The sequence below is a fragment of the Pseudophryne corroboree genome, chromosome 6 (genome assembly GCF_028390025.1).
Source record: "Pseudophryne corroboree isolate aPseCor3 chromosome 6, aPseCor3.hap2, whole genome shotgun sequence".
NCBI lineage: Eukaryota > Metazoa > Chordata > Amphibia > Anura > Myobatrachidae > Pseudophryne > Pseudophryne corroboree.
Window position 1 is genome coordinate 179,398,669 of NC_086449.1, and position 21,942 is coordinate 179,420,610.

Below are 21,942 nucleotides of genomic sequence, written 5' to 3' on the forward strand. Positions count from 1 at the left end.
ATTGGTATTATTTTGTGGCCACACCCCTTCCCCATGAAGCCACGTCCGTATATTTTTTGCGCGCCCCTACGGCACGCACTGCCCCTGTTTTACATGGAGGGGTGGGGCTGCGATGCTATTTCTTGCACACAGTGCTAAAATGTCTAGTTACGGAACTGTTGCTAGGTATCCATTTCTCTGGCCCTGAGCAGGTCCCCTTCACCAGATCCTCTCCAGGGGTGAGGGGGTGGACTTGGATGGGATGAGGAAGAGGGGGCCCAAAGCATTTTGTCGCACCTGGGCCCACCGCTCGCTAGTTCCGCCACTGGCAGAGAGAGTTAGATTTGGGTGGGGTGTGTTCAAACTGAATTCTAAATTGCAGTGTAAAAATAAAGCAGCCAGTATTTAGCCTGCACAGAAACAATATAACCCACCCAAATCTAACTCTCTCTGCACATTTTACATCTGCCCCACCTGCAGTGCACATGGTTTTGCCCATTCGTGTGCTTTTCAGGTTTGCTAATGAACCTGATTAACCCCCTATAAGCCTATTCAGCTTTAGTTGAAGTTCTGCAAATGTAGTAGAACTGCAACTTATGAGAATCACACCGCAAGAGCTGCCCAGCATGTTAAAGGTCCACCCAGCACAGAACAAGCCGCACACCAATGCATTTACAATTCTGTGAATGTGGCCGCAGAATTGCAAATGCATCGCAAAAATCGAGCACCATCGACAGTTGCGGTTCACCCAGGGCTACTCAGAATAATGAGAATGCAGTCGCACTGGATGCCATGTTTTAAGTTGCAGCAACTGCAGCTGATGTCACATGCATCCCCCTGAAAAACGGCCATGACATGCCTGCATTTTCTCAACCATTACCAGGAAATGCCATGTGTACGTCCACGAACGCCCGCCACCTGTCCAGCAACCAGAAATTGCATCCCGGTAAGCTATGATTGCAGAAGAATCGCGGGTCATGCATGCACAATGCGTTCGCAGCGCAGATTGACGATAATCGGCCAATCTGCAATATTGCTAATTTACAACTGAACCCGAATAAGGCCCTATGCCTGCTCCTGTGCTGAGTTAGGAGACAAAGGTAATGAACACAGCACTGTACCACACTGTGAATTTTACTCTTCTTATCAAATCTATCCCTTCATTTCCTTGGTACCCATTAGCTGCTCAAAATGATTTGCTTTTGCTTAAATCGCTTAGGAAAGCTGTCACATTTGAACGTCACATCAATTTCAACTGTCCCTCGAGTTCAGGATAATTAAAGTCATTTTTTTTTTCAATTGCCAGTCTTGTTAGTCTAAAATGTATCATCTTTCTTTTTAAACAATATTTTGTTGTTTGACAAGTGCAGTGAAAATCAAAAACACGTAACCGATCGTTGTCTGTGGAGGGAAGCCGTGCACGCTGCTGGCGTCTCCACTGAATTCTCTGTTTTGATTATAACTAACAGCCTTTCACACTTGTAACAAACACGCATATTTACAGTAGGTTTGTAAATAGAATAATATGCATATGTAAATGCATAGAAAAGAAGAGAACTTCCCAAGGGAGCTAAATGCAATTCTCTGGTATGTTACAAATTTAACTGTACATTAATCAGTCATCATTAAAAAAAGATTTTTTATTTTATAAAAATACAGTGAATAAAAACTGTTTCAACTAATCTGTGACAATGAGTGGTGCTTTACACATGCGATGATAAGGTTGACATTATTCCATTCTAGTCATACAACATTATGACAATTAATCTTCCTTGAAGAAATGACAAGATCGCTGTCTATAAACCCAACGCGTTTCATCATACAGACTTCATCAGGGGTTTTATACAATTAAGAAGTTGCAATACAGACATTCATCATAGCACATCCTCAATATGCAGATATAATATTAGAATGGTATCAGACAATAGTTCAGACAATAGCTATCGCAGCTTGTAACACTGCCACTGAGGACCAGCATAAGGTTTTGTGGGAATAAACGCAAAGTAGCAGAAATCCCATGTGGTGAACTATTGTCTGTCTTCTTTTCTATTTTTCTGTACCCCGTCTAACAGGGGGTCATTCACGAAGGTGTAGCTTATTTACGTTGTAAGCGCGAGAAAGGGTCTTAATATTTTAGGTATATGTAAATGCATGTACATTATTTTATTCCAACTCCTACTTTTAGAAGAAATAGGTTTGAATTAGAGATAAGCGGATTTGGTTCTCTGAGAATCGAACCCTACCGAACGTCACGTCCCGTACCCGGATCCGAGTCCAGCTCAGGACTTCCCACCAGACTAGGAAACCAGAACGAGGCATAACGTCATCATCCCGCTGTCGGATTCTCACGGGTTTTGGTTTCCATATAAGGAGCCACGCGTCGCCCCCATTTTCACTCCAGTCCTGGAGAGTGTAGCGAGAGAACGTGTCTCTCTTCTCAGTGTCTGTCTGTGCGGGAAAGTGGTGTGGCGACCTGCTCTGTCTTACGTGTGTCATTCCAGTGCTGTGCTGTGCTGCATCAGTCCAGTGATGGTGTCTTGTGCTGCATCAGACCAGTCACAGTGGTGGTGTCCTTTGCTGCCATATGTCCAGTGCTGCTGTATAAGTCTAGTCCAGTGGTGCTGTGTTGTGCTGCATCAGTCCAGTGGTGGTGTGTTGTGCTGCATCAGTCCAGTCACAGTGGTGGTGTCCTCTGCTACCATAAGTCCAGTGCTGCTGTATTCGTCCAGTCCATTGCAGTGGTGCTGTGTTGTCCTGCATCAGTCCAGTGGTGGTGTCCCTGTGCTGCCGTATAAGTCCAGTGGTACTGCCGTATAAGTCCAGTGATACTGCCGTATAAATCCAGTCCAGTGGTACTGCCGTATAAATCCAGTGGTACTGCCGTATAAATCCAGTCCAGTGGTACGCCTGTAAAAGTCTAGTGATACTGCTGTATATGTCCAGTGGTACTGCCGTATAAGTCCAGTGATACTGCCGTATAAATCCAGTGATACTGCCATATAAATTCAGTGATACTGCCGTATATGTCCAGTGGTACTGCCATATAAGTCCAGTGATACTGCCGTATATGTCCAGTGGTAATGCCGTGTAAGTCCAGTGATACTGCTGTATAAATTCAGTCCAGTGGTACTGCCATATAAGTCCTGTGATACAGCCTTATAAATCCAGTGATACTACCGTATATGTCCAGTGGTACTGCCATATAAGTCCAGTGATACTGCCGTATATGTCCAGTGGTACTGCCGTAAAAGTCCAGTGATACTGCCGTATATGTCCAGTGTTACTGCCGTATAAATCCAGTGATACTGTAGTATAAATCCTGTCCAGTGATACTGCGGTATAAGTCAGTGATACTGCCGTATATGTCCAGTGGTTCTGCCGTATAAGTCCAGTGATACTGCCGTATAAATTTAGTCCAGTGGTTCTGCCGTATAAGTCCAATGATACTGCCGTATAAGTCCAGTGATACCCCTGTATAAATCCAGTGATACTGCCATATATGTCCAGTGATACTGCCATATAAGTCCAGTGATACTGCCATATAAATCCAGTCCAGTGGTACTGCCGTATAAGTCCAGTGATACTGCTTATAAGTCCAGTGATACTGCCATATATATATATATATATATATATATGTCCAGTGGAACTGCTGTATAAGTCCAGTGATACTGCCGTATAAATCCACTGATACTGCCGTATAAGTCCAGTGATACTGCCGTATATGTCCAGTGGTACTGCCAAATAAGTCCAGTGATACTGCCGTATAAGTCCAGTGATACTGCCGTATATGTCCAGTGGTACTGCTGTATATGTCCAGTGGTACTGCAGTATAAGTCCAGTGATACTGCCGTATAAATCCAGTCCAGTGGTACTGCCGTATAAATCCAGTCCAGTGGTACTGCCATATAAATCCAGTCCAGTGGTACTGCCGTATAAGTCCAGTCCAGTGGTGCTGCCATATAAGTTCAGTGGTGCTGTCCTGTGCTGTATATTATTTACTCCAAATAAAGGGGTTATTAATATTTAATCCAAATAGTTTTTACAGGGTTTGCCCTGTGTGGTGTAGAGGTACGCTCTCCTGTGCTGCATTTTGTTATATAACGCCAGAAAAATAATGGAGAACAAAAATTTGGAGGATAAAATAGGGAAAGATCAAGAACCACTTCCTCCTACTGCTGCTGCTGCCGCTGCTGATGTTGCTGCTGGGAGTTGATCGTCATCCGAGAGGGGAAGTCAGAAGTCCACTTGTACTACTTCAACCAAGCAAATGACTGTTCAACAGTCCTTTGCGAGGAAGATGAAATATGACAGCAGTCATCCTGGTGCAAAGCGGATAACTGAGGCCTTGACAGCTATGTTGATGTTAGACGTGCATCCGGTATCCGCCATTAGTGCAGTGGGACTGCAGTGCCACTCCTAGATGGGCCAGGTGTTTGTGCCTCACACTTGTGTCCCTTATCTTAGTCATATAATAATAATAATAATAATAATAATTTTATTTATATAGCGCTCTTTCTCCAAATAGGACTCAAGGCACTTTACAGACATCAAAACAATAAACATAATACAGAAGATTAATACAGCAATACACAGGCCACACATAAAAATGAAAACCTTCAATGCATAGAGTAATCATAATGCAGGATTGGTGTAGGCATTTTGGGTATTAACTTCCATGGGCTGTGTATCTTGGGCGCACTGCGTAGGATTACCCTGGGTGGAATAGTCCCCTAGAAGAGACCCCTAGAAGAGATGACACAAAATGGGGGTGATTGCAGCGTCCTAACGTTCAGAGTAGGGTACCAACAAAACTGTTAGGTCCATGTATTTTCATCCCATCCACAAGCGTACCAGATGAGGCCGCCATGTTGGGCGCACTACGGAGGTTACACTGGGAGGTAAGGCATACATGGGCCCAATGCATACATAGGAGAACAGACACTTGTGTAGTTGTATGATATAACCTGTATGAACAATCCACATGAGGCACATCCTGCCAGCAGAAGAACCATCAGAGAGGCAGGGTGTGCAATCAGTGGAGGTACACCACACAGGAATGCCACATGGTGGGGTGGAAGTATGCAGTAAAAAAATGTTTTTTGTTTTTTTAAAGAAAGCACATGGTGAGATCACCTTTGCAGGTAAACAACGAAAAGAGGGAAATTATCCTGGTCTAATAGGAGAAGTACGGAGGGTATGAGAATGTGGGGAGCACACCAAGGTCCGATGAAAACGACCCTGCTGGGCCTGACCTTGGTGCTCTCCCCCCTTCCCCAGTGCTCCCTACTCACCTTGAGGGGTAGGCCTGTAAGGCACTACTGATGTTCTCTGCCAGAAGGTTAGTGGGCATATAGCTACCTCATTGCACCTCTTTTACTTCTTTGCATGATGTGCTGTTTGGGGTATAGTTTTTTTAAGTGCCATCCTGTCTGCCACTGTAGTGCCACTCCTAGATGGGCCAGGTGTTTGTGCCGCACACTTGTGTCGCTTAGCTTAGTCATACAGCTACCTCATTGCTCCTCTTTTACTTCTTTATATGATGTACTATTTTAGGCCTAGTTTTTTTTTAAGTGCCATCCTGTCTGCCACTGCAGTGCCACTCCTAGATGGGCCAGGTGTTTGTGCCGCACACTTGTGTCGCTTAGCTTAGTCATACAGCTACCTCGGTGCAACTTTTAGACCTAAAAACAATATTGTGAGGTGTTCAGAATAGACAGGAAATGAGTGGAAATGAATGTTATTGAGGTTAATAATACTGTAGGATCAAAATTACCCCAAATTCTGTGATTTTAGCTATTTTTATGTTTTTTCAAAAATCGTCCAGATCCAAAACCAAGACCCGAAAGGGTGGTTTTGGCAAAACCTATCCAGATCCAAAACACGAGCGGGGATCCAGATCCAAAACCAAAACACGAAAAGTCCCCGCTGCACATCTCTAGTTTGAAAGCATGTGTCCTCAATTAAATTGCTTTGACATATGTTCAGCAGGGGAGGCAGTTACGTGCTGACCGCCGCTCACCATAGCAATGCCAGAATCCCGGCCTCTTACAGTCCCGACAGTCAGCATGCCGACTAACAGGGACTATTCCCACTTGTGTTTGATAAAAATATAAGTGCACCATAGCAAATAGATATGCATAGCTCCATCAAAAGGATTTTACCCTTCGCCTTGTCATAAATGAAGCTCTGTGGCTTTTAATTAGTTGAAGATGTATTGGAATAATATATTGGCTGGAGGCCTGATTCAGAGCTGCATGTATGGTGATATTCATGCAGTTGAGCGATTACTGGCCAACTGTGCATGCGTTGCAGCCCCAGTGGGCATGCATCAAGGTATCTATGCGAAGCCGTTAATAGTGAGGATTTATTTGCAAATAGATTGACAGTTTTGGGGCGAATGTGGGGAGTATTGGCAAACATGAAGGCAAGTCACAACCATACATCTGCGATCTCGTATGCAGAAGACATGGAGCCAGCGCCTCAGTTAATGCAGCCACTCTGTATGACCTCAGATGGCCATTTTTTCGAAGGATCTGTGACTGCCGCTGCAAGTTTGTACACAGATGCTGACAATTGCATGTCTCAATCCTTTTGCAGGGGGCTGCAGCATTACCATATTTTCACACATCCCCTGCGTACAGGATTGCAGCTGTAAATGCATTAGTGTGCATCTCTGATACAGGCCCTGAGCTACAGATATAAAGATAAAGGTGTGTTTCTGGGAAATAAACTCATGATTGGAGTGAGCGGGTACAGAAATTGTGCTTCTCGATACATTTATATAAAGACACTAATTAGCAAGTTTCAAGTATTTGAAGGTGCAAAGTGTTTATTCTTTCTAAATACATTTTCATTCCAGAGTAACTTGACTTTTGTAGCTTTCGGTTCTCAGGAGAGACCTCCAACTAAGGAAGTGGACCCAGAAGACTTTCATCAGATAAAGTAAATAAACAGACAATTAAAAGACAAACACATTGTTATTGCATACTCTTCTTAGAAAATGCAATTACATTTCCAACAAGATTGCTTTTGGATTACTGGGATTAAGTAGAAGATAAAGGAAGCTCTCACAGCAGTTGAACAGTTACCTGGGATTCCAGTCATATCACATCGTTATGGCTTCATAGCTGTCAAGATGTCTGGGATTGTTTATGCACCTATGTAAACATTAGGGGCTGATAGGGAGCTGGGATCACAGCACAAAAAGGAGCAATTTTGCACTTTCTAATTCAAAGGAGCAAATACATTTATTTTATTATGAATGTAGCTCACAAATATTGATATTTTGACATTGCTCATTTCAGCTAAGTCCCACTCCTACCAACTCCTAAGGGATTTATTACATAAACTGAAAAAAGGGGTTTTCTCCAGCAATCTAGCTGGGGAAAATCTAAAATATCAGTTCTCCATATTTATTATAGTATGGTGAGATGTCACAGACTTTTCTCTCCTAACATCCCCGCAGCCCACACAGGTAACAATGCGGGCTTCACTGAACAATATTTAAAATGATGGTCTAAACTTAACCATCTCTGGATGGTGTAGTGTGCACTTGAACTCTACAGTTGTCTTCCTGCTTTCTGCCAGAAAGTACCTCTTTTACACGGCACGCGCATGCGCATTGACCAATTGACATGAGTTTCCCAAGCCGTTCTTCATGCGTGGATAGTCGCATGTGCATAGGATGAATAAGGACAGCTCGGATTTCACATTTGAGAGTTATTTCCTAGCCAGAACAATCCAATAACATAGACTGTCCTGGCATGCTTATTGATATAAATATGGTGAAAAAGATGCGAGACAGGGAAGTAACTGCTTTTGGTAAAGCTTATCAGTATTTGTACTAGATAGACTCCTAAATCCATCTGTACATATTAAATCTGCCCCACCTGCAGTGCAACCTGATTTTACCAATATGAACTGTATAGTACAATAAATGTGTTCCTTTTTATTGCTTTGACTCTTAATACTGTAACATGTTTAAAAAATTTAACCTGCGACTGTGCCTTGTTTTTGTCTCTAGCACCCTTCAAACAGACTCTTAAAGGGTGGAGGGACCTCTACTAAATACTTTTCTTCTCCTTCCTCTATTTCTCCTTCTACTCTTTCTCCTTCTCCTCTATCGCCTCCCTCTTCATCTTCGTCTTCTTCTTCTTTTGTTCAAGTGTTCTGTGCAAAGCTCATAAAATAGCTAAGACGTTTTGTCATATCCAACTCTAAAGGAAAAAAAACACTAAAATATAAACTATTGTGCAACAACTAATGAAAATACATCTCAGAAACAAAAAACTAGTAAAAACTATAATTGCCAACTTTCATAATCTTCTCTGCGGGAGAAGGCCAGAAAGGAAATTCAGAGACATGGTAATGGGGGCATGGCTGGACGATTAACATCATAAGGCCCCACAATTATGATGCAGTTATCGAAGAATCACATCATACTGTCCCACAAGCAGGGCTGTAACTAGAGGTGTGTTAGCGGTGCCACCGCACCGAGGGGTAATTCAGACCTGATTGTAGCAGCAAATTTGTTAGCCGCTGGGCAAAACCATGTGCACTGCAGGTGGGGCAGATATAACATTTGCAGAGAGAGTTAGATTTGGGTGGGTTATTTTGTTTCTGTGCAGAGTAAATACTGGATGCTTTTTTTTTACACTGCAATTTAGATTTCAGTTTGAACACACCACACCCAAATCTAACTCTCTCTGCAAATGTTATATCTGCCCCCCCCCCCCCCTGCAGTGCACATGGTTTTGCCCAACTGCTAACAAATTTGCTGCTATGATCAGGTCTGAAATACCCCCGAGTACAGAGCCCTGTGGACGGCACAGCTTCTCACCACAACCCTTGCATGAGGCAACCTGGGTGCCTGTAACAGCACCCTGCAGTCAGAATCGTTACTGCCATGCTTGCAGAGCCCCCCTTGGCATGCTGAGAATGCTCCCAGCAATGCTGTAATTCTCTGCACTGGCAGCTCCATCCTCTCCACACACTGGCGTATCTATAATGGGTGCAGTGTGTGCTGTGCACACGGACCCCTGGGTCCAGCGGGGGCCCACACCGCATACACTGCACCCATTTCTTCTATACTTACCTTTCCGGCATCCATCGGTGACTGTGTGTGGGCCCCCTCCTCTCCCGTAGCCTTCACTGCCGCTGCTAGCACATTGAGCACTCGAGACTCTGGCACAGTGCCAGAGTCTACCGCGCAAGTGCAGGACTCCGAAAAAAGGGTGCGGTGGCCATTTTTCAGAGTCTTGCGCATGCGCTGTAGACTCTGGCACTGTGCCAGAGTCACAGCGCTGAGAGCGCTAACAGCGGCGGTGATGGCTATAGGAGAGGAGGGGGCACACACACGGAGACTGCACACGGGTCCCATCCTCTCTAGAAACGCCGCTGTCTCCACATGACATCATGTGCTCAGAGTCGTGGCTGGCACAGGGCGCAGTAAAACCCTGTTACTCTGCTGCCCACTAGGATGGCATTAGGAAGTGGGTGTGATGTGGGAGGACCTCCCACTGTTCCAAGAGCCCAGGTGGAAGCATGGTAAAGACTCCCAATTTCTGTACATAGGAACTGTCACAACCCCAAAATACACATATGTACAATGTCTTTTAACTGTGGCATATTTAGTTTAGTATCATAGTGATATAACTAGAGATGAGCGCCTGAAATTTTTCGGGTTTTGTGTTTTGGTTTTGGGTTCGGTTCCGCGGCCGTGTTTTGGGTTCGAACGCGTTTTGGCAAAACCTCACCGAATTTTTTTTGTCGGATTCGGGTGTGTTTTGGATTCGGGTGTTTTTTTCAAAAAACACTAAAAAACAGCTTAAATCATAGAATTTGGGGGTCATTTTGATCCCAAAGTATTATTAACCTCAAAAACCATAATTTACACTCATTTTCAGTCTATTCTGAATACCTCACACCTCACAATATTATTTTTAGTCCTAAAATTTGCACCGAGGTCGCTGTGTGAGTAAGATAAGCGACCCTAGTGGCCGACACAAACACCGGGCCCATCTAGGAGTGGCACTGCAGTGTCACGCAGGATGTCCCTTCCAAAAAACCCTCCCCAAACAGCACATGACGCAAAGAAAAAAAGAGGCGCAACGAGGTAGCTGTGTGAGTAAGATTAGCGACCCTAGTGGCCGACACAAACACCGGGCCCATCTAGGAGTGGCACTGCAGTGTCACGCAGGATGGCCCTTCCAAAAAACCCTCCCCAAACAGCACATGACGCAAAGAAAAAAAGAGGCGCAATGAGGTAGCTGTGTGAGTAAGATTAGCGACCCTAGTGGCCGACACAAACACCGGGCCCATCTAGGAGTGGCACTGCAGTGTCACGCAGGATGGCCCTTCCAAAAAACCCTCCCCAAACAGCACATGACGCAAAGAAAAAAAGAGGCGCAATGAGGTAGCTGTGTGAGTAAGATTAGCGACCCTAGTGGCCGACACAAACACCGGGCCCATCTAGGAGTGGCACTGCAGTGTCACGCAGGATGTCCCTTCCAAAAAACCCTCCCCAAACAGCACATGACGCAAAGAAAAAAAGAGGCGCAATGAGGTAGCTGACTGTGTGAGTAAGATTAGCGACCCTAGTGGCCGACACAAACACCGGGCCCATCTAGGAGTGGCACTGCAGTGTCACGCAGGATGTCCCTTCCAAAAAACCCTACCCAATCAGCACATGATGCAAAGAAAAAGAAAAGAAAAAAGAGGTGCAAGATGGAATTGTCCTTGGGCCCTCCCACCCACCCTTATGTTGTATAAACAAAACAGGACATGCACACTTTAACCAACCCATCATTTCAGTGACAGGGTCTGCCACACGACTGTGACTGATATGACGGGTTGGTTTGGACCCCCCCCAAAAAAGAAGCAATTAATCTCTCCTTGCACAAACTGGCTCTACAGAGGCAAGATGTCCACCTCATCTTCACCCTCCGATATATCACCGTGTACATCCCCCTCCTCACAGATTATCAATTCGTCCCCACTGGAATCCACCATCTCAGCTCCCTGTGTACTTTGTGGAGGCAATTGCTGCTGGTCAATGTCTCCGCGGAGGAATTGATTATAATTCATTTTAATGAACATCATCTTCTCCACATTTTCTGGATGTAACCTCGTACGCCGATTGCTGACAAGGTGAGCGGCGGCACTAAACACTCTTTCGGAGTACACACTTGTGGGAGGGCAACTTAGGTAGAATAAAGCCAGTTTGTGCAAGGGCCTCCAAATTGCCTCTTTTTCCTGCCAGTATAAGTACGGACTGTGTGACGTGCCTACTTGGATGCGGTCACTCATATAATCCTCCACCATTCTATCAATGTTGAGAGAATCATATGCAGTGACAGTAGACGACATGTCCGTAATCGTTGTCAGGTCCTTCAGTCCGGACCAGATGTCAGCATCAGCAGTCGCTCCAGACTGCCCTGCATCACCGCCAGCGGGTGGGCTCGGAATTCTGAGCCTTTTCCTCGCACCCCCAGTTGCGGGAGAATGTGAAGGAGGAGATGTTGACAGGTCGCGTTCCGCTTGACTTGACAATTTTGTCACCAGCAGGTCTTTCAACCCCAGCAGACTTGTGTCTGCCGGAAAGAGAGATCCAAGGTAGGCTTTAAATCTAGGATCGAGCACGGTGGCCAAAATGTAGTGCTCTGATTTCAACAGATTGACCACCCGTTAATCCTTGTTAAGCGAATTAAGGGCTGCATCCACAAGTCCCACATGCCTAGCGGAATCGCTCCCTTTTAGCTCCTTCTTCAATGCCTCCAGCTTCTTCTGCAAAAGCCTGATGAGGGGAATGACCTGACTCAGGCTGGCAGTGTCTGAACTGACTTCACGTGTGGCAAGTTCAAAGGGCATCAGAACCTTGCACAACGTTGAAATCATTCTCCACTGCACTTGAGACAGGTGCATTCCACCTCCTATATCGTGCTCAATTGTATAGGCTTGAATGGCCTTTTGCTGCTCCTCCAACCTCTGAAGCATATAGAGGGTTGAATTCCACCTCGTTACCACTTCTTGCTTCAGATGATGGCAGGGCAGGTTCAGTAGTTTTTGGTGGTGCTCCAGTCTTCTGTACGTGGTGCCTGTACGCCGAAAGTGTCCCGCAATTTTTCTGGCCACCGACAGCATCTCTTGCACGCCCCTGACGTTTTTTAAAAAATTCTGCACCACCAAATTCAAGGTATGTGCAAAACATGGGACGTGCTGGAATTTGCCCATATTTAATGCACACACAATATTGCTGGCGTTGTCCGATGCCACAAATCCACAGGAGAGTCCAATTGGGGTAAGCCATTCCGCGATGATCTTCCTCAGTTGCCGTAAGAGGTTTTCAGCTGTGTGCGTATTCTGGAAACCGGTGATACAAAGCGTAGCCTGCCTAGGAAAGAGTTGGCGTTTGCGAGATGCTGCTACTGGTGCCGCCGCTGCTGTTCTTGCGGCGGGAGTCCATACATCTACCCAGTGGGCTGTCACAGTCATATAGTCCTGACCCTGCCCTGCTCCACTTGTCCACATGTCCGTGGTTAAGTGGACATTGGGTACAGCTGCATTTTTTAGGACACTGGTGACTCTTTTTCTGAGGTCTGTGTACATTTTCGGTATCGCCTGCCTAGAGAAATGGAACCTAGATGGTATTTGGTACCGGGGACACAGTACCTCCAACAAGTCTCTAGTTGGCTCTGCAGTAATGATGGATACCGGAACCACGTTTCTCACCACCCAGGATGCCAAGGCCTCAGTTATCCGCTTTGCAGTAGGATGACTGCTGTGATATTTCATCTTCCTCGCAAAGGACTGTTGAACAGTCAATTGCTTACTGGAAGTAGTACAAGTGGGCTTACGACTTCCCCTCTGGGATGACCATCGACTCCCAGCGGCAACAACAGCAGCGCCAGCAGCAGTAGGCGTTACACGCAAGGATGCATCGGAGGAATCCCAGGCAGGAGAGGACTCGTCAGAATTGCCAGTGACATGGCCTGCAGGACTATTGGCATTCCTGGGGAAGGAGGAAATTGACACTGAGGGAGTTGGTGGGGTGGTTTGCGTGAGCTTGGTTACAAGAGGAAGGGATTTACTGGTCAGTGGACTGCTTCCGCTGTCACCCAAAGTTTTTGAACTTGTCACTGACTTATTATGAATGCGCTGCAGGTGACGTATAAGGGAGGATGTTCCGAGGTGGTTAACGTCCTTACCCCTACTTATTACAGCTTGACAAAGGGAACACACGGCTTGACACCTGTTGTCCGCATTTCTGGTGAAATACCTCCACACCGAAGAGCTGATTTTTTTGGTATTTTCACCTGGCATGTCAACGGCCATATTCCTCCCACGGACAACAGGTGTCTCCCCTGGTGCCTGACTTAAACAAACCACCTCACCATCAGAATCCTCCTGGTCAATTTCCTCCCCAGCGCCAGCAACACCCATATCCTCCTCATCCTGGTGTACTTCAACACTGACATCTTCAATCTGACTATCAGGAACTGGACTGCGGGTGCTCCTTCCAGCACTTGCAGGGGGCGTGCAAATGGTGGAAGGCGCATGCTCTTCACGTCCAGTGTTGGGAAGGTCAGGCATCGCAACCGACACAATTGGACTCTCCTTGTGGATTTGGGATTTCGAAGAATGCACAGTTCTTTGCTGTGCTGCTTTTGCCAGCTTGAGTCTTTTCATTTTTCTAGCGAGAGGCTGAGTGCTTCCATCCTCATGTGAAGCTGAACCACTAGCCATGAACATAGGCCAGGGCCTCAGCCGTTCCTTGCCACTCCGTGTGGTAAATGGCATATTGGCAAGTTTACGCTTCTCCTCCGACAATTTTATTTTAGGTTTTGGAGTCCTTTTTTTTCTGATATTTGGTGTTTTGGATTTGACATGCTCTGTACTATGACATTGGGCATCGGCCTTGGCAGACGACGTTGCTGGCATTTCATCGTCTCGGCCATGACTAGTGGCAGCAGCTTCAGCACGAGGTGGAAGTGGATCTTGATCTTTCCCTAATTTTGGAACCTCAACATTTTTGTTCTCCATATTTTAATAGGCACAACTAAAAGGCACCTCAGGTAAACAATGGAGATGGATACTAGTATACAATTATGGACTGCCTGCCGACTGCAGACACAGAGGTAGCCACAGCCGTGAACTACCGTACTGTACTGTGTCTGCAGCTAATATAGACTGGTTGATAAAGAGAAGATGTCTATGTAACTATGTATGTATAAAGAAGACTGAAAAAAATCCACGGTTAGGTGGTATACAATTATGGATGGACTGCCTGCCGAGTGCAGACACAGAGGTAGCCACAGCCGTGAACTACCGTACTGTACTGTGTCTGCAGCTAATATAGACTGGTTGATAAAGAGAAGATGTCTATGTAACTATGTATGTATAAAGAAGAATGAAAAAAAACCACGGTTAGGTGGTATACAATTATGGACGGACTGCCTGCCGAGTGCAGACACAGAGGTAGCCACAGCCGTGAACTACCGTACTGTACTGTGTCTGCAGCTAATATAGACTGGTTGATAAAGAGAAGATGTCTATGTAACTATGTATGTATAAAGAAGAATGAAAAAAATCCACGGTTAGGTGGTATTACAATTATGGACGGACTGCCTGCCGAGTGCAGAGACACAGAGGTAGCCACAGCCGTGAACTACCGTACTGTGTCTGCTGCGACTGGATGATAAATGATATAAAAAATATATATATATCACTACTGCAGCTGGACAGGTATATATTATATATTATATAATGACGGACCTGCTGGACACTGTCTGTCAGCAGAATGAGTTTTATTTTTATAGAATAAAAAAAAAAAAAACACACAAGTGAAGTCACACGACGAGTGTTTAACTTTTTCAGGCAATAACAATATAAGTATACTACTAACTATACTGGTGGTCAGTGTGGTCAGGTCACTGGTCAGTCACACTGGCAGTGGCACTCCTGCAGCAAAAGTGTGCACTGTTTAATTTTAATATAATATGTACTCCTGGCTCCTGCTATAACCTATAACTGGCACTGCAGTAGTGCTCCCCAGTCTCCCCCACAATTATAAGCTGTGTGAGCTGAGCAGTCAGACAGATATATATAATATTATATATAGATAATAGATGATGCAGCACACTGGCCTGAGCCTGAGCAGTGCACACAGATATGGTATGTGACTGACTGAGTCACTGTGTGTATCGCTTTTTTCAGGCAGAGAACGGATATATTAAATAAACTGCACTGTGTGTCTGGTGGTCACTCACTATATAATATATTATGTACTCCTGGCTCCTGCTATAACCTATAACTGGCACTGCAGTAGTGCTCCCCAGTCTCCCCCACAATTATAAGCTGTGTGAGCTGAGCAGTCAGACAGATATATATAATATTATATATAGATAATAGATGATGCAGCACACTGGCCTGAGCCTGAGCAGTGCACACAGATATGGTATGTGACTGACTGAGTCACTGTGTGTATCGCTTTTTTCAGGCAGAGAACGGATATATTAAATAAACTGCACTGTGTGTCTGGTGGTCACTCACTATATAATATATTATGTACTCCTGGCTCCTGCTATAACCTATAACTGGCACTGCAGTAGTGCTCCCCAGTCTCCCCCACAATTATAAGCTGTGTGAGCTGAGCAGTCAGACAGATATATATAATATTATATATAGATAATAGATGATGCAGCACACTGGCCTGAGCCTGAGCAGTGCACACAGATATGGTATGTGACTGATTGAGTCACTGTGTGTATCGCTTTTTTCAGGCAGAGAACGGATATATTAAATAAACTGCACTGTGTGTCTGGTGGTCACTCACTATATAATATATTATGTACTCCTGGCTCCTGCTATAACCTATAACTGGCACTGCAGTAGTGCTCCCCAGTCTCCCCCACAATTATAAGCTGTGTGAGCTGAGCAGTCAGACAGATATATATAATATTATATATAGATAATAGATGATGCAGCACACTGGCCTGAGCCTGAGCAGTGCACACAGATATGGTATGTGACTGAGTCACTGTGTGCTGTGTATCGCTTTTTTCAGGCAGAGAACGGATTATAAAGTAAACTGCACTGTCCTCACTAGTAAACTCTCTCCACTCAGTCTCTACACTTCTACAGTAACAGTACTCCTCCTAGTCAGCTCCAGTAAATCTCTCTCAGTCTCTTATAATCTAAATGGAGAGGACGCCAGCCACGTCCTCTCCCTATCAATCTCAATGCACGTGTGAAAATGGCGGCGACGCGCGGCTCCTTATATAGAATCCGAGTCTCGCGATAGAATCCGAGCCTCGCGAGAATCCGACAGCGTCATGATGACGTTCGGGCGCGCTCGGGTTAACCGAGCAAGGCGGGAAGATCCGAGTCGCTCGGACCCGTGAAAAAAAACATGAAGTTCTGGCGGGTTCGGATTCAGAGAAACCGAACCCGCTCATCTCTAGATATAACAATGATACTAAGGAATAAGCTGTCGGTATTTATTACCCCTATGGAGAGATACAGCAACGTCCTCAGCAGTGTCCCCTGCTCTGTTGCTGGCTGCCTACAGCTGCCAGCGATGCGCTATTGAGTAATGCACATGAGTGTTGGCCGTCTGCACATTTGCATTATACTTGCTGGAAAGCCTTTTGCTGGGTCCCCATTTCTGGCAAAGCAATGGGACTATAACGTTATAGGTACAGTAAATATCCATAAAGACTTAAAATATTCAGGGAGAGAGAAAATAAAACACTAATAAGACATTGGTATACTAAAGTGCACAGATTATTTTCTTAAATACGCAGTTCTATTGTGTATTCACACATCAACATTGTATGCTTGTTTTTTTCTTAAAGACATTTGTTACAGATTTATTTAACACACTCAATCACTTATTATACTGTTCTAAACAGTAACACATTTGGCATGGTACTGTATTTTGTATTAGAAAACAAATAGATATACATTTTAGGTGACGGATTCTCTGAAGGGGGTATAGAAGCGTTTTTTAGAATTTTGTTGTGCAGTCATGCAGATGTACAATTCCTCCTGCTTCCACTGAATACTATTGTTTAAAGATTGCCATAGTAACCACTTTTATCAAACACATCCTTCTACTGAGCTGCGCTAATTATTTTACTGCATTCATCCTTCATGTTAGAAAGGATTTATGTCTTAGGCTAACGTAACCTGTTCATTAAAAGCAGTGATGACTAAACGTTACTCATATTGATTGCAAGGGGATATAATTGGTTTGCAGGGACACTACCCAGCTTTAAAGATTACCCTCTGAAAGTATTCTCCCTCATGGTGTTTTTTTTCACCAACTATGGGGGTCATTCCATCCTGATCGCACGCTAGTATTTTTTGCTGCGCTGCGATCATGTCAGAACTGCGCATGCATATGCACCGCAATGCGCAGGCGCGTTGTATGGGTTCAAAGCGGTTTGTTGCTGAGCGATGGATTTTTTACGAAGAATCCATTCGCACAGCCGATCGCAAGGAGATTGACAGGAAGAGGGCGTTTGGGGGGGGTCAACTGACTGTTTTCTGGGAGTGGTTGGAAAAACGCAGGCGCGGGTGTATGACGTCAATTCTGGGTAAGAACAGGCAGAAGTGATCGCAGCGGCTGAGTAAGTTCTGAGCTATTCAGAAACTGTACAAAACTTTTTTGTACAACTCGGCTGCACATGCGACTGCACACTTGCCAAGCAAACATACATTCCCCTATAGGCGGCGACTATCTGTTTGCAGCGCTGCAAAAAATAGCTAGCGAGCGATCAACTCGGAATGACCCCCTATATTCATTATTTTGCATTATATGCATGATGCAGCTTTCAGTATCCCTTTGTATTGTTTATGTATGAACAGTTGCACAGCAGCACTTGTTCTCTATGCTGGAGATATGGGGGGGTCATTCCGACCCGTTTGCACGCAGCGGTTTGCCGCTGCAGTGAGAACGGGTCCAGAATGCGCGGGGGCCGCACTGCGCATGCGCAACATTGCCCGGCGACAGGGGTCGCCGGGTAACGTCCAGGACAACGAAGAAAGCGGTCGCAGAGCCGACCGCAAGAAGATTGACAGAAAGAAGGTGTACCTGGGCGTCACCGGACCGTTGACAGCTGTTTTCGGGGAGTGGAGAAGAAAACGCAGGCGTGTCCAGGAGAACAGAAGGCGGATGTCTGATGTCAAAGCCGGCCCCAGCATCGCTGAGATCGTCGTACAGGGTAAGTATGTCCAGGGCTGGTCTTGTTTTACTTGAAACTTTTTTAGCTTAGCAGGGCTGCACAAGCGTTCGCAGCCCTGCTAAGCTAAAATACACTCCCCCATAGCCGTGTACTAGTTGCTCGCAGCAGCAGCAGCAAAAAGTTGCTGGCTGCGATCAACTCGGAATGACCACCATTATTCAGAGTCTAGAAATACAAATTTGCACCTGGCGCTGTCACTCCCCAAAGTGAAAGCAGCAACACTCTGAGGGGTGATCCTACCCCCTCCATAGCAAAATACAACAAACAAAAATGAGAAAGCGCTACTCACTTGGATATTAAAAATATTTTCTTTACTAATATAAAAGAAATCACAATGGTATGAATACAAACATATAAATACCGGCCATTATAACAATTATAAAACAATTAATAACATAATTCCTATATCATCATAAAATATTATGTCTCGACTAGTCACCTTTAATTAATCAATCCTATCACTGATTCCACTGGATGTACTTTCTTATATATTGATATTACACTTTTATCTAGATATGCATGAACTAATCTACACCTCTAATCAAATAATTAAAAATATAAGAAAGTCCAGATGAATTTCACAATGGGTTAATCAACAATTAGTAGGTTAAGCATGCATGCATTCCTTTAAAAGACTGAAGAATAGGTTAGTATGTTTCCAATTCCAACTGCACGATGAATTAATTCGTACCCAGTTAGTCCAGTATGCATAGATTTATTGAAGAAAGTGCGCAAGAAAAATTTCTTTTTTTTTTTACATCTACTATAATTCCACACATATAGCATAACCTCCAACCAATTTCCTTTTGTGGGAAATATGAACCAGGGTTAGTAGACAGTGTTAGATTCAGTCCAGAAAGAAATGTATTAGGCAGATGCTCTCAGTTTAGCCACAACCATTGGCCAGCCACTTCTCACACAATCACTTGGTTAGTTGGGTGAAGCACATTTAATAAGATGAATTGCCATAAATGTAATGCATTCCACAAGGACTAGAGTGCACTTAGCAGAAGCACTCAGTATCAGCTTTATCCTTGATGGCTGTGAAGGTGCCAGCCTAATTGGTTATAAATAAAAACGCTCCTTCCCCTGTGCACTGGGGTAAGGAGAAAACAGTTCACCAGCCGGTAATGAGGGTTAATGAGCCCCACGAATATTTGTAGCAAATGATGGAGAGTACTCTTCTGACTCACAACTCCTCTGGTATGCCCACAAACGCGTTTCTCCGCCTCAGGGTCCGTTTCAGCGGCTTCATCAGTGTGTAAAAAATATGTTTGTATTCATACCATTGTGATTTCTTTTATATTAGTAAAGAAATTATTCAGAGTCTGTTTATATTCTGCATGAATTAACATCTATTGTAGGTAGGACTTCCGAGAGCAACATCAAGTCCTGATGTGGCAGGCTCAAGTACGCACCTAAATGGGATCATGCTGCCCTCCCCTTAAGGTGGGTACACATGGAACAATTAGAGCCACAATGTGGGTGTTCCCAATTAATCGAAAAAAGACACATTGTGCACATCATTCCATGTGTATGACCGATAACGGTAGCGAGGTGCGCACCCACGTGTCGCTGGCGACAACCTCAGATCTTTTGAACATGCAAGAAGATCTGGGGCTATCGTTAGCGATGCTATGCTGCCGAATGCAGCATTGCCCTCCAGTGGCGTAACTAAAAAAAATTCTCCCCCAAGCCAAAACATTCTCTGTAAGGCTTCTAATTATTTTTAAATTACCTGCTCGTTGCCAGGGTGTCACGTTCGTTGCCAGTGGTTTCATGCAGTAGGTGTTATGTTTGTTGCCAGAGGTATCATGTGCTGAGTTTCAAGCTTGTTGCCAGGGGTTTTATGCACTGGGTGTCATGCTCATTGCTAGGGGGTAATGCTTATTGCCAGGGATTTCATGAGCTGGGTGTTGTGCTTGTAACCAGGGGGTAATGCTTGTTGCTAGGGCTGTGCTCCCAGTGCCACATATGCCCCCAGTGCCAGATATTCCCCCACAGTGCCAGATACACACATACCTCCAGTGCCAAATATGCCCCCTCCCAGTGCCAAGTACACATATACTGCCAGTTACAAATATGCCCCTCCAGTGCCAGGTACACACATATCTCCAGTGCCAAATATGCACCCTCCCCCCCCCTCAGTGCCAGGTACACATATACCCCCAGTGCCAAATATGCTCCCCCAGTGCCAAATATGCCCCCCCATGCCAAATATGCTCCCCCAGTGCCAGGTACCCGCCCCCCCCCCCCCCCCGCCCCCCGGGTTCCCCCGCTGCTGTGCGTTTTGGGAAGGAGGACACAGAAGGCACAGCGCGCGCCTCTCCTGTGTGTCCCTCCTGCGTCTCCGTCGGCAGCGGCGTGTCTGTCAAATGAAGTGCTGGTTCATGAGCCAATCAGAGCTCACAAACGGGCACTTCATTTAACAGACACGCCATTGCCGCCGGAGACCCAGGAGGGACACACAGGAGAGGCGCGCACTGTGCCCTCCGTGTCCTCCTTCCCAAAACAGCCTCAGTCAGTGGCGGCGGCGCCCCCGCAGCCCTGCGCGCCTCCAAGCGACCGCAGTGGCTGTGGCCCCCTAGTTATGCCACTGTTGCCCCCACTTCCCCCCGCGCTGCCATTCGTCTCTGCCGGCATCAGCAAGTATGTATGCACTTGCCAATGTCGTACCCCCCCCACCGGGCCCGATGTGTCGATCAGTGACACATCGTGCCATGTGTACCCACCATTAGGCTGCGCACAGCTTCAGCAAATGCCAATGCAGTGCCTGTAACCACAAAGAAGAAATAGGAAGCTATTAGTCTGTATGCTCATTTTCATCCAATAACATGGGGCTCTGAATAGATCTATGGCCCAGAGTCCCATCCACCCCCACACCACTATTATCACTGGCTCCCAGTGTCGAAAGCTATGGTGTTGACTTTGTTGAAATGCTGACATTGAACATAGGGACATCTGAAGAATCTTGACATGTTCACAGTGTAGGCCACTAAAGAGGAAGGTTAGAGTTAGGCGGCAGGAGGGGAGGTTAGGGTTAGGAACCAGGGTGAGGGTTAGGGATAGTGACTGCCCATTCTGCTGAAACTACTGCAAGGAAAGACGGAAGTCATTATCAGCTGACCGCCAGACCCCGAGGACACACTGGAGCCGCCAGCTCCACCAAACCCAGTAAGTCACCACTAGACCACCAGGAATGCTTTGTAGACATTTTCATCATGCCAACATTTCATCAGTGTCAACATGATGAATATCGATGAGGTCAATGTCAATGTGCTGCATGTCATCATCATGACCATGTCAACATTCTCATGTCGACTTTAGGAATGTCTACTAAATATACTGCACCCCCCGTAGAATCATAGGTCAGGTACTCTGTACCAAACCCCCCTGCAGTCATCACCCCTAATTATGGATCAGTATTTTATCAAATTACAGTTACCAAAAAGGAATACTACAGTAATTTGGGGGATCATTTAGAAATATATTCAACTATCGGGTGCAAAATGCAGAGTTATGAGGTGAGCATGGCAAAGCTCAACGCTAAAGTATAGAGTGCTGGCCGGCATGTGTGTGTAGCATACAGGAGCAGTAGTCACTCTCCATGCAGTAGTCTCATTCTGCATCCAGTCATGTCCATTCAGCTCCTTCCCCCCTCCAGTGTCTAGCATTACTACATGCTCCCGATGCTGCTCTGTGTACTGGACTTTCAGAT